The following is a 17,423-nucleotide window of genomic DNA, read 5'->3' as shown; positions in this document are numbered from 1 at the left end:
GCGACCGTAGCGGTCACGCGGTTCCAAACTGAAGCGCTTAGAACCGCACGGCCACACCGGCCGGCTTGTCGTGTACAGCTATAGTTGCCCATGCAGCTTTAACACGATACCACAGTTCATCAAGGGTAGTGACTGGCGTATTGTGACGAGCCAGTTGCAAGGCCACCATTGACCAGACCTTTTCAGTTGGTGAGAGATCTGGAGAGTGTGCTGTCCAGGGCAGCAGTCGAACATTTTCTGTATCTAGAAAGGCCCGTACAGGACCTGCAACATGCGGTCGTACATTATCCTGCTGAAATGTAGGGTTTCGCAGGGATCGAATGAAGGGTAGAGCCACGGGTCGTAACACATCTGAAATGTAACGTCCACTGTTCAAAGTGCCGTCAATGCGAACAAGAGGTGACCGAGACGTGTGACCAATGGCACCCCATAACATCACGCCGGGTGATACGCCAGTATGGCGATGACGAATTCGCGCTACCAACGTGCGTTCACCGCGATGTCGCCAAACACGGATGCGACCATCATGATGCTATAAACAGAACCTGGATTCATCCGAAAAAATGACGTTTTGCCATTCGTGCACACAGGTTCGTCGTTGAGTAAAATAGAAAAAGAAATACATTCCGTTTTGCAGAAGGCGGGGTTTGAAAAAATACAAATTTAATTGGTAAACACGGAACAAACGACACCAAGAGCTTCCAACCCTGCAAGATGGTCACTTATGCGACTGACTGCAGTGCCTGTTCAGCAATCGCGTAATCATCCGAGTATAATAATGAGTCTTACCGCATATTTATGCATAGTACGTTAGATCTGCTTATGTTGAGGGTCAGCTGGCCCCAATTATTCATCCTGTGTAGGAGTTCTCTTTATACAATAGCAATATCAGCGAACAGCCTCATCGACCTTCTGATGTTATCCACTAGGTCATTTATAGTTATGTATAGGGAATAGATATGGTCCTGTAACATCCCCTTTGGGAAAGTTCTCTGACATTTGGGTTGTGTAACAGGCAGTTTGGTTGTTTAGTTCTTCTTAGCTGTATCAGGTTTTGTTGACATATGGAAAAGGATGGAAGGAAGAAATGGAGTAAGGAAGATTAACGTTTAATGCACCGTCGACGACGAGGTCATTAGTGACAGTAAATAGAAAAGTTTTATGATGTTATGTAACAGGAACTACCTATGTAGATCGATTCCCGAACGCTTGCACGGTGCTCTGAAGTCGAAAACTATGCACTTGGACTGATAAAGAGTAAGGTAAATAAAAGGGGGAAAGTATTTATTTTGCTTTATTAACGGGGGTTGGGCGTTAAACTTGGAGCAGGAGAAGCACCACAGGATATTTTAATTTCCACTGTCTACAATTTTACAAACAGATTCATAAATCTTTGTCAGCATGACTAGGAAGGATTCAAGATTCACGCTCACTGCAGTGGAAGTTCAAATAAATAAATTTACACTTGAAATTCCATCATTTTTTCACTTGCTATTGGCTGCAGTTGTTGTTATAGGTACGCATTTCTTCATAAATAAGAGAGATTCTTCGATGAATTTTGCGCGGCGTACAAACCATACTTACAGGTGTATGAAACTCTAGAAATTAATTAATTCTTTTAAAAAATGAATCAGCCGTAACATTCTAACTTCATGTTTAGAAAAAACTCAAATTTTATAGTTAACTATCTCTGTTTTTACCACTGTTTTTAACGGATTTTGAAAATTCTAGATTTTTTCATGAAGTAGTTTGTGTTGATTACACTTTTAGAACTTCTACTGCTATGTGAATCCTGAATCCTTTCTCGTCATGCTGACAAAGTTTTATGAATTTATTTGTAAAAGTATAGACAGTGGCCCGTTTGTCGTCCTCCTCCCCCCCTCCCTTAGAATAGTATAAATTCTTAATCATACTGGAATCAACACGTATACAAGGGTAACAATGATTATGTTTACAATAAATAATTTACGATACAGAAATTGAAATTTGTCTATAACAGAAATAAAAAGAAACGGCTACATGGTCGATAAGACATTAGCGATTAGAGAAAGAGACTAATCTCCAATAGAACGAAAGAGTTTGAATAGCAGCACAGCGGTAATATCAAAACTGGATAAACACAAACTCATGAATGGTTATTCTGACGTCATATCAATGAAAGGAGTAAAACAGATAGTGAAGATATTTTTAATTAAAGGAGAAACCTCCTGCAAACGGAAGTCACGTGCGGCGGATTTACTGCCCCAAGACCGACATCCTATAAGCGAAAGTTATTCCCTGGAGATGGCTCGGGCCGTTGGCGCAAGTTGAGTCAGAAATCGTGCCGACCCAGTTACAGGGCCGCTGCAGACAATGGCTTCTCGCTGGGAGGAGGGACCAGCGGTCGGCATTTCCGCAAAAGGTTACCGTTATTCAGCCGTCTGGAATTTTAGCAAACTTTCACCACTATCGCGGGTGACTATATTGAAAAGTAATTCGTGACCTCCCATTCAGCAGCAGGAAGTATTCCTAAGACTAACGCTTTCGTCAACATAAAGCAATAAAAGTGAAGAGAAAATGGAGCTGACGTGTTTCGTGAATCACAGACTCAGCGAAAATGCATATACTACGAGTTCAAATACCAAAATGTAGCGGTTAACACATTGAAGATGATGGTGTAATGGTATTATTTACACTTACTAACCTATGTTTTATTTTTATTAAAGTTGGTTTTATTATCTGATAAGAGTTATCCTAAATAAATAATATAGCAGTTCAGAAACAGGCGAATTATTTTTACTGTCGTTTCAGTGATTTTATTTGCTGTAAGAAAGAAATCTGCCGTCATCAATCAGTGATGCATGAGAAGCGAAAGAAAACGCCACACTGTGACAGTGAATCTTCTTTATCTGCAGCTATTAGTTATAATAGCCACAAAAATAATTCCGTGTGGCTGAACAACTTGCGACAAGTCTTTCAACTGGACGACACTCCAGCGACTTGTGTGTCCATACCCGATACTAGTAGTCCTATAGGGGAAAAGCGGGACTATAGTTAACGCGGAATTCGAAACACGTGTCGTCACATTCAGGATAGGTGAAGGTTAAGCTAAAGGCAGACTGATCATCCCGTAGCATGACCGTGATTCGATCCTGCGGCCATTCAGTTTCCAGGCACTAACTTTACCACTAGACCACCAGGCACTACTTTAAGTCCAGAGTACGTGGTCCCCCTAGCTACTTATTTGTCAAGATATATCCCGAAACGGGACTTTAAATAAATGATCTACTGGGAACAAAACTTTAACAGACATAACATACCTCTTATTCACGAAATGAGCGTGATCCGATAAGATGTTCGTTCTAGCAGTATTGTACGTTTTCCAGTAACAAAGAGAACAAAACATGAGTTAAAATTTCGTATATATCTCATCTAAGTTCGACTACACTGAATAAAACCATTGGAGTGCAGTATTTTGCTAAAACATAAATAATTTCTGTGATTGCAGCGTACTGTGAAGGGAAGGCAACGTAGCATTAATTGAAAGTAATCGTATGTTTTTACACGCCGCAAAAACTCCATTCGAGATTAGCTCCTTACATCGTAAAATATAAGGGAATATCAATTCCTGTTTAAATGTGGTGCGATACCCACTTGCTTTTCATTGATATTACATTCGCGTTGAATGCTACAGCTAATTCGAAAGACCTACAGGTATCCAAGGTAAGGTTAGTAGAACATGCTTTTACACTAACGTAAATGGAAATGAGGCCCCAGTCGTTATTTATTAAACCCCGTGGACCTCTTCATCTCACAACGGGTATTATGCGCTTGAACGTCCATTCATGTCGTAGCTAATGTTCATCAGCAACATCAGTATGTGGTATGACCCTCAAGAGGGCGAACACACTGATGAATTCGTTGTGGCATGAAAGTAAACAGTCTTCGAATGTCACACTAAGGAATTTCTCGCCATGCCTGAAAATTGTGCTTTGTCTGTTCATGAAAATTACTGGCTAGAACCTGGTATGGAGGTACCGAACACGTTTTCCTATTCTTTCCCAGATATCATCTATGGGCGACAAATCAGGGAAGAGGCATATCTTTTAGGAATCCGTTAATTCGTTTATTCGGTTTTGGTGTGAACTGCTGTGTGGAGTGAAATGTGATACCATGGAAATGAAGGGTATGAAGACAGGACTTACCATTCTTGTTAAATTTGTGCAAAGATTGAGCCCCCTTCTGCAATTACCAATCAGTTTTGTTGTTATATCCAGTAACCTCCCACACTATAACTCCAGGAGTTGCATAGGTGAGGGTATCGAGAATGCCACTTCCTGTGAGCTTTTACGAGATCGTATAGAGGCTTGTTAGCGTCAATATGACCGCCACAGACACAAGCGTGACTCATCAAAGAAAAAAGATACAGAATGCCACTTTACTCTTCATTTGACTATGACTCTATACGATTCAAGTCTCTAATGCGTAAGATATGGTGTCAGCGATAAACGACACATTGCGAATAGATATTTCAACGCAGTCTGTTTTCGACGGTTCCCAGTGACACTCTGCCAATAAACGATTACTGTATTTTGGCTTTGGTATCAACCATTCTGAAAGGGCCTGGAGCTATTCTTCTCGCCATATTGACGTCCTGGATCCATCTCGTGACCACTCCTTCAACATCCATTCACTGCAGGCTACAGTCTTTTAAATCTGTCGGTTTGATTCTCACACATCCCTCAGATCAACTCGACCATCCTCTAGATCGATTAATTGCACTTGTTCTTTTGAGTTCTCCACCTGAAAATTTCTAGTACCCCAATAGCCACAACAACCCAATAGCAGTCAAGTACTCTTAGTATTCTTCGTCTGTAGGAATGATTTATGTGCTTAAATTGCTGAAAATAAGTTGCGCAAGGATGGACTTTTAATCAACATATCCCACAGGTATGAAAATACTATAGTATCAATTTGGCAGCGTTCGGTCAAGCTGTTCATGATATAACACTTTTCATTTCCGTTACATTCCATTCTCGTCAACAATTAGTGAATTTTATGGCAACGACAGGAGAATGTAGGTCTTTCGTAAATCAGGTAGTCAAATCTCGTAAGTATGAGGCAAAACAGATCTGATTATGCTAGTTCCATTTCCGAGAATATCTGTGACACACAAAGGTTCAAATGGCTCTGAGCACTATGGGACTTAACATCTGTGGTCATCAGTCGCCTAGAACTTAGAACTACTTAAACCTAACTAACCTAAGGACATCACACACACCCATGCCCGAGGCAGGATTCGAACCTGCGACCGTAGCAGTCGCGCAGTTCCGGACTGAGCGCCTAGATCCGCTAGACCACAGCGGCCGGCGACACACAAAGCGAAAAGCAGCTAATGTTAGTTAAATTAAATCATTCGTTTACACATGCGCTACCTGTTTTCAAGAAGAACTTCGTAAAATTCCCTGAAGTAGCCCTAGTGGCCTGGGCGAAGCACTGTAAAGTAACTTTAGTGTTTCACTATTTTCCGCTGTTAAGTGATGTCTGATCTAGGTATCGTAGCAGCAGTACCATGGAAATCTAAGGTTCTGATGTTTTGTGACTTTCTAACTGCTGTTCGAATAAATTGTTTTAAGTTTTACTACTTCCCTTAGGCAGCATCAAGAAGAGCCTGGAAGCTGTTTTTATGTAAGTCTCAACTAGTTACTTGTCCAGTCCTCTACAGACTTAACAGGGTACACCTATAACTATGTGTATTGGTTTCAACGAGGTTTCAAATCCAATAGGGAGATAAATTGACTATGTGTTGTGTGGAAACACTTATACACCACTGGGATGATGATTTATTTTTACGTTACTGTGAGATTCTAGAGCATTCCGCTGAGTTTATTTCCTTACGTTGTAATAATGAAGTGTCCGTTAGTGAAGTGGGCACTATCAGCGATTCCAGTTGTCATGTACTCGTCTTTTTTCTGATATCTGTTTAAGATTTCAAGTACTTATTTACTGTACGAAATGCTGTAAACCCCGCAAGATACACAGGAGAACTTCTGTGAACTTAGTCGTTAAAGCACTTGCCCACGAAACACAAAGGTCCGAGGTTCGTGTCTCGATCCGGTACTTAGTTTACATCTGCAAGGAAGCTTGATAATGTAAACGTACCACACACACACACACACACACACACACACACACACACACACAAACACGTATTATTCAGAATTTTTCAAGCTAGAAACAGAATAAGTTGTAAATTTTTGTTGTGAAACGTACTTGCGTTGATTTATGTTGCAGGTCATAATTTTGAGACTCCAAGCCGATTGCGACTATCTGCCCTTCATGCTAAATGCGCTAACCAAGCTAACTGCTGCGATTTATTTAAGAAATACTGGGAAACCTGTCACATGCTTAAGTTTTTAGTTGATTCACTAGCCAAGCGAAAGTATCGCAATTGGTAACGCAATTCCCGAAAAAAACGATACAAAAATCAGTTTCCGTTTCATAACGAATAGTTTCTTCAAGAATTTTGCCTATGTTCATTAAATTCATTCTGTGGTTAGGGTTTCTGTATTAATATTCGGCAAAAAACGACTGAAAAAAATAAAAAAACCCATAAAACGTCGCTGTTTTGCTGTCTTACTGTCTGTATCTAGGTTCGACATGAGGTGTAGTACAGTCTTAACATGTTACTCGTGAAACTATGACAGAATATTCATTTGAGAACCGAGCTTATTTTTTTAGATTGGGTTTCAGAGTCAAGTGGGCAGCGAGACCACTAACGACAGATTTCCTGTTATGTTGGACAAAAGTGTGGAACACAGCCGCACTGGTCTTTCTGAATGAGTCATCATCTACATGTTTATCTGTACTCTTCGACTTGCTGTGTTCATGGCATATGGTAGCATACGTTACGGTTTCTTGATGATCCACTTACCGATGGAGGGTGGGAAGAACAGCTGTTTAGACGTCTCTGTGCTTGCTTCAGTGGCTAATTTTACTTCAGGGTGTCTATGGATATTTTACATAACACTTTCTTACGACGTATGCACACATGTCGCCATGTGCGCTGCCTTTCCTTGTGTACGCTGGATGTTCCCGACTAGTGTGTCGTGATACGGAGCCTATATATTTCAACAATATTACACTACAGACTGCACAAGAACAGTAAACAATCTCTTTGGCACAGAAACGGCAGTTGCCAGTAACCTTACTCTGGAAGTTAACCATCTGCTGTCCTAAAGCTAAGCCTATCGAATCTTTCACTACCTATTCATGGATGTACGGCAGTCTCGAGGGATTTCAGGATACAATAATGAATTCTTGTAGAGTCCTTGGTGAAAACTATCGGTCGATAAAGTGCACATTTGTTTAAAATTATCATTATATTAGACACAAAAGTTTGTAAAACAGACCGAGTTTTGCTGCTGTTGTTTCTCAGCTCGCGAAAATTAACGTGTTCTCTTCGTAGTACGGTTTAATTATTGTACATGTTACAGTTAGAAGCTGATAAGATTTTCTTGCTCATTTGTCAGAATCTACTAGTCAGCTTCCTACGGAAAAGTACGTTTTAAGGATTAAATCATCGAACCTAAATATTTGAATTATTACTCTGACTGAACCAGGGGAGTTCCCTCCTGGAATTAGACAAATAACGGAGAACGCCGGGAAACAGAAAGCCTGTTTTTCTAGCCGTAGAGTGCATATGTTATGTACGTCGAAAGAACTAATACTGTTATGAATTTATGGTAATAGTGAAAGAGATAGCGCTGAATAAACATAAGGCCACCAGTTGTATTAATCTTAATTTGTTTGATTTAGAATCTTTCGTACTAGTCGGTTGTTTACATGCAGTGTACGTACAATGAAGATACATTCTGTTGTGATGAAGATAATTTTACAGATACTACAGTTGAGTGTGAGCTAAGTTGTTCTTGTAAGAGGAAATAAATAACTTCTTCCGTTATTTCACACAAACCTGAAGCGCTAACCTTATGCCTACATTTTGCTGTTCATAAGTAACGAAAATTCGCGTAGTGTTAAGTGTGTTAAGTAATTTAATTCTATTTTAAGGGTTTAATATGTGTCGCAATGCAGGATAAGTGTGAATGTATGCCGTACGATAGTCAAAGACGGACTGGTATGTGTAGAATGGGTTGGAATTTCACTGGGGTGACTGTAGTGGAAAACTGAAAGGGGAAATGAACGAGGCTCTCCCATGGAACTGTAGGCTTTGTGAAAAAGACAAGAGAATCGCTGAACAGGAAGCAAGGATTTGCGTCCTTCCGTGTGAATTATATCACGCGAAGTTTGAACTAGATAAGTTGAAGGTGGGAAAGATCTTGGGAACTGAGTGAAGGTAACAAGAAATGGGTGCAAGGAGAACAGCTCTTCAGCTTCGTTTACATTTGAGCTAAAAGTATCGAACAAATTACCTGTAGTAGGAGGGGAAGAGACTCATCTAACTGTAGGCCAAAGTATTCTTCTAGTAAAGAAACTCAGTGTAGGTCGGTACCTATAGAGAGAGAGTAGAAAAAAAAGAGTCTTGCGCTTATGTAGTAGTGATGAGAGGGTGCAGGCCAGATGGTAGAGGACAAATTGGGGACAGGGTACCAGGTCACAGGTATTGTGAAACTAAGTGCTGGCCTTGGCCAGGTGACAGAGGACAAGGAATTTGTGCAAAAGTTTTGGCAAAGAGGATCAGGTTATTATAGTTGGTGGAGCAGGGAACAGCCTGGTAAGGACTATAATTACAGCATTAGTGGTGATCTTTATAAAATAGTAGTAGCATCTAGACACACAAATGTCGGTTTTGTGGAGGTCGTTCAGCGCCATGATTAGGCCTGTGTAAACACTGCTGTGAGCTGTGTGAACGCTTAGTTGAGCAGGCTGCTGCTGAATGAAACGAAATCTCTTATGAGTGCAGTGCCAGTTGCTACAATTAGGAGATTGGAATATACCAGACGTGGCCTACACCTTAGCAGGTGAAGGAAAGTTGGGTTGGCTGAGCTTCTTGCAGATAATATGCGGGGCGCCACCATCACACATAGCACATCCCTGTGGTTACTGGTGTCAGAGGGGCACTCTTTTTAGATTAGAATCAGGATTCAGGCACCCTGTTTTGAACGAAGTAAAAATACCCGAAGAGCGCCACAAAAGGCTCAATAATGCACATATAAGTAAGTTTAAGTTATTTCGTCTAAATATTAGACAATTGAATAATAAGGGAGAAGTAGCTCTTGTCTGATTCGAAAATTTAGAGAGCTTTGAAAAGGTAGATATCTTGTACCTGTCTGAGCAAATAACTGCAGCATTAGATAAGCTACGTATAAAAGATTACGGTATTGCAGCTTACTCTTGTGGAAATAACATGGAAAAAGGATGACTTGTTACATACATTAACAAAGAACACGAGTTGAAAAACATTGAGGTCAGTAGATTTTGTGGCGATCAGCACATAGAAGTGTGTGGTTGTGAATTAATGCCGAAAAGTAATTTTAATTAGAACTGTATATATATCCACACTGGAAAATTTTGAACTATTTGGGAGGAATCTGGATTCCTTACTGTGCTGTCAAACAGTAGCAAGCAGTTAATAGTCTGTGGTCACTTCAACGTAGATTTTTGAAGGGGTCCTGATAATAAAAATGATCTGGAAACCTTACTTACATCCTACAGTTTCTTCCCAGTAATTAACTTTCCACCACGGGTGGATAAAGACAGTAGGACACTACTTGATCATGTTTACTTTAATGGAGTTCAAAGCAAGAAAATAACTGTTTACCCAGTAATAAATGCTCTCTCTGATCATGATGCACAGTTATGGTAAATAGCATAGCACCGTACGGTATGGATACTCCTCAGTGGAAATCAAAATAATTAATGACTCCAGGACATCTGTTTCTAAGAATAGTTTACAGGTTATGATATGGGATGTAATTTATAACGAACCAAGTGTCTACATAAAATGTAATCTGTTCAATGATAAATTCATATCGTTATTTGAAAACAGCTTTCCGCATTAGCTAATAATAAAGGACACTAAACAGCCATGCAAAAAACTATGGATCACTAGAGGGATTGAAATATTTTGTGAAAGAGAAACGGAAATGTATCTCTTGGCAAGAAGAAGTATGGATCCTGCATTAGTCGCACGCTACAAAGGCAACCCAAAATTAGTAACAAAAGTTGTTAAAAAAATCAAGGAAGGTGCACATAATGTCAGAAATTAGTACGAAAACAGGCTACATGGAATGTGGTGAAACGAGAGACAGGACAACCAGCCACAGAACAGGACAACATCACTATTGCACTGAATGTAAGGGCTATAATAGATGAGTCACAGGTAGGAAATGCATTTCATAATCGTTTCTGAAATACAGCAGAAATCATAGGGACAAACGTTTCAAGAGCAAAATCACAGCAGTATATTGGAAATGTAGCTTTCAATCATGTGAATGTGTCACCAACTTCTCCTACTGAAATTAAGAAAATTATACGTTCTCTCAAAAATAAAACCTCGCCTAATTTTGATAGTGTTTCCCACTGAGTACTAAAAATGTGTTCCCTTGTAATAAGCCTAGTCTTATCTGAAGTATGTGATGCATCATTAACTCAGGGCACTTTTCCAGGGAGACTGAAATATGTTGTTGTTAAATTCCTCTTTAAGAAAGGTGGTAAGAGAGTTGTCAATAACTACCAACCTGCTTCACCGCTGATATCATCCCCCAAAATTTTTGAGAAGGTGATGTATTCTACACTAGTATCTCACCTTATCAACAACAGTATCCATGTTCACTCACCAGATCTGACAAGGAATAAATAATAAAATAACACTACTTGGTATTTCCTGCCACCTCTCTAAGGTATTTGACTGTTTGAATCACAGATTCTCAGCCACGTGTGTAATAGCTCTCTGGAACAGGACATTTTCCCTGATAGACTGAAATATGCTATTGTTATACCTTTGCATAAAAAAGGGGATGGATCTGATGTCAACAATTACCGTCCAATCTCCCTTCTAAAAGCTTTATCCAAAAATTTTGAGAAAGTAATGTCTTCAATAGTAGCTTCACATATCTGTAAAAATGAAGTACTAACAAAATGTCAGTTTGGTTCCCAGAAAGGTTTTTCAACAGAAAATGCCATACATGCTTTCACCAATCAAATTTTGAATGATCTGAATAACCGAACACCACCCATTGGGATTTTTTGTGATCTCTCAAAGGCTTTTGATTGTGTAAATCACGAAATTCTGCTAGACAAGCTCAAGTTTTGTGGTATGAGTGGGACAGTGCACAATTGGTTTAATTCGTACCTAACTGGAAGAGTGCAGAAAGTTGAAATAAGCAGTTCTCATAATATGCAAATATCAGCACATTCCTCAAACTGGGGAACTATCTAGAATGGGGTTCCACAAGGGTCGGTCTTTGGTCCTTTGTTGTTCTTAATATATATTAATGACTTGCCATTCTATATTCATGAAGAGGCAAAGTTAGTTTTCTTTGCTGATGATACAAGTATAGTAATCACACCTGACAAACAAGAATTAACTGATGAAATTGTCAGTAATGTCTTTCAGAAAATTACTAAGTGATTCCTTGTAAACGGACTCTCTCTGAATTTTGATAAGACACAGTACATGCAGTTCCGTACAGTAAATGGTATGACGCCATTAATAAATGTAGACCTTAATCAGAAGCATATAGCTAAGGTAGAATATTCCAAATTTTTAGGTGTGTCTATTGATGAGAGATTAAATTGGAAGAAACACATTGATGATCTGCTGATACGTTTGAGTTTAGCTACTTATACAATAAGGGTCATTGCATCTTAGTAAATTAGTTTACTACGCCTATTTTCACTCATTGCTTGCATGTGGCATCATATTTTGGGGTAATTCATCACTGAGGAATAAAGTATTTATTGCACAAAAGCAAGTAATCAGAATAATAGCTGGAGTCCACCCAAGATCATCCTGCAGACATTTATTTAAGGATCTAGGGATATTCACAGCAGCTTCTCAGTATATATACTCTCTTATGAAATTTGTTATTAACAATCAAACCCAATTCAAAAGTAATAGCAGTGTGCGTACCTAAAGTACTAGGAGAAAGGATGATCTTCACTATTCAAGATTAAATCTAACTTTGGCACAGAAAGGGGTGAATTATATTGCCACTAAAGTCTTTGGTCACTTACCAAATAGTATCCAAAGTCTGACAGATAACCAACAAGTATTTAATAAGAAATTAAAAGATTTTCTGAATGACAACTCCTTCTACTCCATAGAGGAATTTTTAGATATAAAAAAAAGAAAAAAAAACAAACAAAAAATTAAAAAAAAACAAAAAATAAAAAAGTTGTTACACTGACTTAATTATGTAGTTAAATTAACGTAATTACGTCATGTATTGGAAAATTTGACTCGTTCCACGTCATTACAAAAATATCGTATTCATGATCCATGGAACTAGTATTAATCTAATCTAATCTAATCAGTATTCTCCCAGATAAATTGACATTTTATGTGAATGGTGGTATAGCCAACCAACGGATAATGTCATATCTAACCAAAAATGCAGAAAGCTGTACTCAGTAATTCAACCAGTATGGTCCAGGAACATAATTCTAACTGGGGAGAAATAACTTACGAGGTTCCCCGAGGTTCAGTCTTAGGTCGAATACTGTTCTTCATACACGTGAACTATCTTCCATCTAGTATACAACCAGCAGGATTAGCTCTTTCTGCAAATGACACTAGTGCTGTAATCAGTCAAAACGTACGTACAGAAACAGAATAAATGATAAACAAAGTTCTTAAAAGTATTATTGAATGGTTTTCTGCAAATGATGTCATCATCAATTTTAAAAAGACACACTATATTCAGTTCAGCACGTTTACAGATACTACACCAATGACAAGTGTAACACATGGTGAGGAAGTAATAAATAGGGTAGAAATTTCAAAATTCTTAATGGTCCATATTGATGAGAATTTAAATTGAAGAAACATATTTTGGAACTGCTATTCCACATTGCCCAAAAGCATGGTGTAAAAATTATATGTAATGCTCACCCACATTCACCTTGTAGACACCCATATAAGGAGTGGGGCATTATGACTACTATTTCACAGAATATTCGTTCCCTCATAAAGTTTGTTGTAAATAATCCACTAAAGTTCAACAGAAACAATAAAGTACGTAATTAGATTACAAGAGGGAAAAATGACATTTATTAGTCCACATTAAGGTTGTCTTTAGAACAAAAAGGGGTGCAACAAACATTTTTGATCACTTACCCAGCGATGAAACATGTCTGACAGACAGCAAAGCAATATGTGAAAGTTTCTCCTCGATAGCTCCTTCTATTCCACTGAAGAATTTCTATTTCTGTAATATGTAAAAAGTGGCAGGTAGGAATTAGTAACTCGCATCTGTATATCTTTTTTGTTTTTGGAAAAAACTTGTAAATATTCAGAATGTAAGCTTACGAGGTGTGACAATAAAGTAATGAGACTGATGTGGACAAAAAATGTTGCTTACTGTTTTAGTCAAGTTTAGTGTTGTCTCCTTCAAAGTAGTTCACTTCTGATTGCAAATACTTTTCCCAGCACTTCTGCCATTGAAGGTAACATGTCTGGAACTCATCTTCTGTAATATTCTCCAAGACCCTCGTCACAGCTTTTTGGACATCTTGTGTTGTTTGAAAATGGTGTCCCTTGACCGCCGTTTTGACTCTTGGAAATAGAATAAAAGTCGCACGGAGCGATATATATTGAATAAGGTGGCTGTGGTAGTACTGAAATTTGTTTTGAGCTTAAAAATTGCTGTACTGACAGAGCAGTATGGGATGGCGCATTATCGTGTTGCAGAATCCAATTATCAGCAATGTTGGCACGGACACGAACAACTTTTTTACGAAGTCTTTCTAAAATTTCTTTGTAGTAATATGAGTTAACTGTTTGTCCAGGAGTCACCCACTCTTTATGAACAATTCCCGTGGAATCAAAGAAGCACACAAGCATGCATTTCACTTTTGACTTTGATATGCGAGCTTTTTTTGGTCTGGGTGAGCACCCTTGCGAACATTGGCGTTTTGTCTCTGGATCGTACTGAAAAAATCAACTTCCATCACCAGCTATAACACGGCTCAACAATTCTGGATTGATTTCCGTTTGCTTTAACAGATCGTCTATCACATTTTTCCGTGTTTCTCGCTGCTGTGGTGTGAGATTTTTGGGGACAATTTTTGCACAAATCTTTCTCATACCAAGATCGTCAGTTATTATTAGACGAACCGTTTCTCGATTGATGTTCAGTTCTTCTGCAATCATTTTCGCGGATAATCTTCGATCAGATCGTACGAGTTCACGCACCCTGGCCAAGTTGACATCCATCCGTGAGGTTGATGGTTGTCAACTGCAGACTTCATATTCAACATTCGTTCTGCCTTTATTAAAGATTTTATGCCAGTAAAATACTTGAGCTCTTGACACAACCTCCTCTCCAAAAGCCTTCTGAAACTTACCGTAAGTTGTCATCGCGTTTTCACCCAATTTAGCGCAAAAAGGAATGGCATACCGTTGCTCGATATTATGCGGTTCCATTTCCGTGACGAGAGACGCAAACACGTGTCAACTTATTACAGTACAACTCATGACTGAGCAGTTGCATCGATGTGCCGGTTGGACTAGAAGCAGCTATAAGGTTAAAGATATTGTGCCTATGCAAGCCTGCAGGGTTGCCACATCTTGCAAAGAAAATCAGTCTCATTAGTTTATTGTCGCACCTCGTATGTACAAATTAATTTCCTATGGGAATGTAAAATGACTCGTTCCACATCATTACGATCTATCGTGCAAAATGACCCATGGACATTTAACTAACTGTGTTTATAGCAGGAGGAAAAAAAATTAAAGGTTAGATTGAAGTAAACGTCCGGTCGACATAGTAGCCATTAGAGATGGAACATTAGATTGGTGAGGAAACAGAGTGTGTGAAATTCTGCTTTCGAGGAAGCATCTTGATATTCTTCTGAAATGACCTAACAAAATCATAGAAAACCTAAATCCGGATATCTGCAAGGGATGAAAATCCCTCTCATCTTGAATACGAATTTAGAGCTTCAACTTCACACCTCGTTGCTCTGTCTTATAATACGAGGGAGACAGCTTACTGCATTTCGTTTAATGCTTATGAAAATTTTAAATCAGAACTATGTAACTTCAGGAATAGGATCAAGAAGCCTTGAAAAGTATTACAACATATGTCAGATTGAGAACGGTAATTAATTTACGTTTTTTGATGATTACACAGTTGAAAATTGTAAACATATACTGCCTGCTTCCTTGTATTGTGAACAAAATATTTTATTAGAGTGTGAAGGTAAATAATATGTGAGTTATTAGTAGGTTAGAGATATTTCCTCTAATTATATATCAAGTTGGACCATGCGATATTCAAATGCATATGTCAATATTTCTTTCTAAAACTTAAATGTTAAAGCCAGTGTTCTCAGGTTGTTGTGGAAATCAGTTTTTGCATATTTAATGATGCTGTATTCATTCTCGATTGTTTTATTGGAACCGAAAAGTCGGGTTTAATATTTCAGTTTCATTTAATTCTCTCTTCATGCAGTATTTCCCTATCTTGTCTTTCCTAGGCCGTCTTTTAACAGAAGGAGTGTAATTTCATTAACTGCACTATCGATACTTCTGTTTAAAAGTATGAGAGTGGAAATTGTTTCGCAGAACTTATTCCTTGTCCCATATTGTTTTAATCAGGTGATCTGAATTGTTCCATACATCCGATTGAAACCAATGGTGTTAGTAAATGCTGCGATATCACTAATGACTCTTTATCTTCCTAGATATGTAATTTCCGGCACTTGACTCGGGGCATCAACTTCTAGTGGCGGAGGGTGTTGTACCCTGCTACACTTCTCGGACTTTCGTTTGTAGCTAGCCCTGTAATAGCAGTTTGATACATTTCTTAATCCATTTTCAAAATTTGGAATTGAGTTTTAAGTGTTGCTGTCTTTTTCTGAAATTACAAAAACTACTCTGAAAAATTTACGTTTCTCCAAATGTGAAAACATGTTCCAAGGTACAACATGGTCGTGTATCTAGGAACAAATGATCAGTTGTAGTTTAAAAGCGTTGCTGTCGAGAAAATATTGTCAATACTATATTTAATAGTCTATTTCTTACATTATTACTCTGCTACTCACTAACAGTCAGGAAATGAAATGAAATTGAGCAGAAGTGTTATCAAAAAACAATAAGAAGTTAAATACATTTTTAAATGGAAGTGATTGGAAAGTAAGATAAATTTCATTCTCAAGAAGGTTATAATATTAAGACATTGAAGAAAATCAGTTCATATTCAAGTATTACATGTTCTATAGTAAAAGACCTGGTTCTGTTTCAAGGTCGAAGAAATTGTATGACCGACGAAGTACGCCTTAACTGTCTACATCTTATACAAGTGGCCCTAAAGATATATAACATTTTACTCACTATATAATTCTGTAACTAAAAAATTAACAATACAATCCAAATATGTTTAATACATCATACAACATCCATCTGTGTAGAGCGCAAAAAATATTTAGGAATGTTACGCAAAATAAAACCATCTGTCCAAAAACATAAAAAAAACGCAGAAAATGGCGGTAACTGCTTATGACGGCCTTGCTTCATGTGATTTTAAAATTAGTCACTGGACTGAAGTACCGACCAAAACAAAACATCGTGTGTTCCGAGGTACACTACCTTCTAGATGCAACACTCTTCCATACAGTTTCGGAAGTACTTGGTCTTTACATTTGAAGTTTAATTGTTCTGTTTCGGATGTAGTTATTACTAGCACACCATCTTGGTAGTTTAGGTATAATTTCTGCACTACTCTGTAAATCGCTTCTAGTTATTTGTATGATAACCATGTCATCGGTCAACAAAGGAGAATTGTAGGTTGTATGAGAATTCGTGTAAGATTAGACTGTCGTTGTGTTCTTCCACTTCATTTAGATGTCTTCAAAGTAAATATTAAAACTGAGAAGGGAAACACAGCAACGTTGTCTTTCTCCTTGCTTAGTTCTAGTGCTTTTTGTAAGATGACCATCCCGAGCTAATGTAATAGCTGTGATTAGGTAAAGTTTTACCAATTGTCAAGCAAGAAAAACAAGACTTGACTGCGGTATTTTACGTAGATCACTATCCGCCTATGCAATTATCATCTGAAATCTTTTCGTTGGGATGTTGCGAAGAAATTCTTCACCCATTTTTTTCCCTTCCTACCGGGGAGCGGAAATAATTTAATGCTTCGCATTGTCGAGAGGTTGTCATGAATCTAGCGGCCCTCTAAACAACGTTGCTGGAGTATGAAGGTTGAGGCTGGAAGCTCGGCGAAGGTTTCCCGTAGATCCGTGGCGATACGCCTGCG

This window comes from Schistocerca cancellata, chromosome 4 (assembly GCF_023864275.1).
Source record: "Schistocerca cancellata isolate TAMUIC-IGC-003103 chromosome 4, iqSchCanc2.1, whole genome shotgun sequence".
NCBI classification, from domain to species: Eukaryota; Metazoa; Arthropoda; class Insecta; order Orthoptera; family Acrididae; genus Schistocerca; species Schistocerca cancellata.
Note: the sequence above shows the minus strand (reverse complement) of the source record.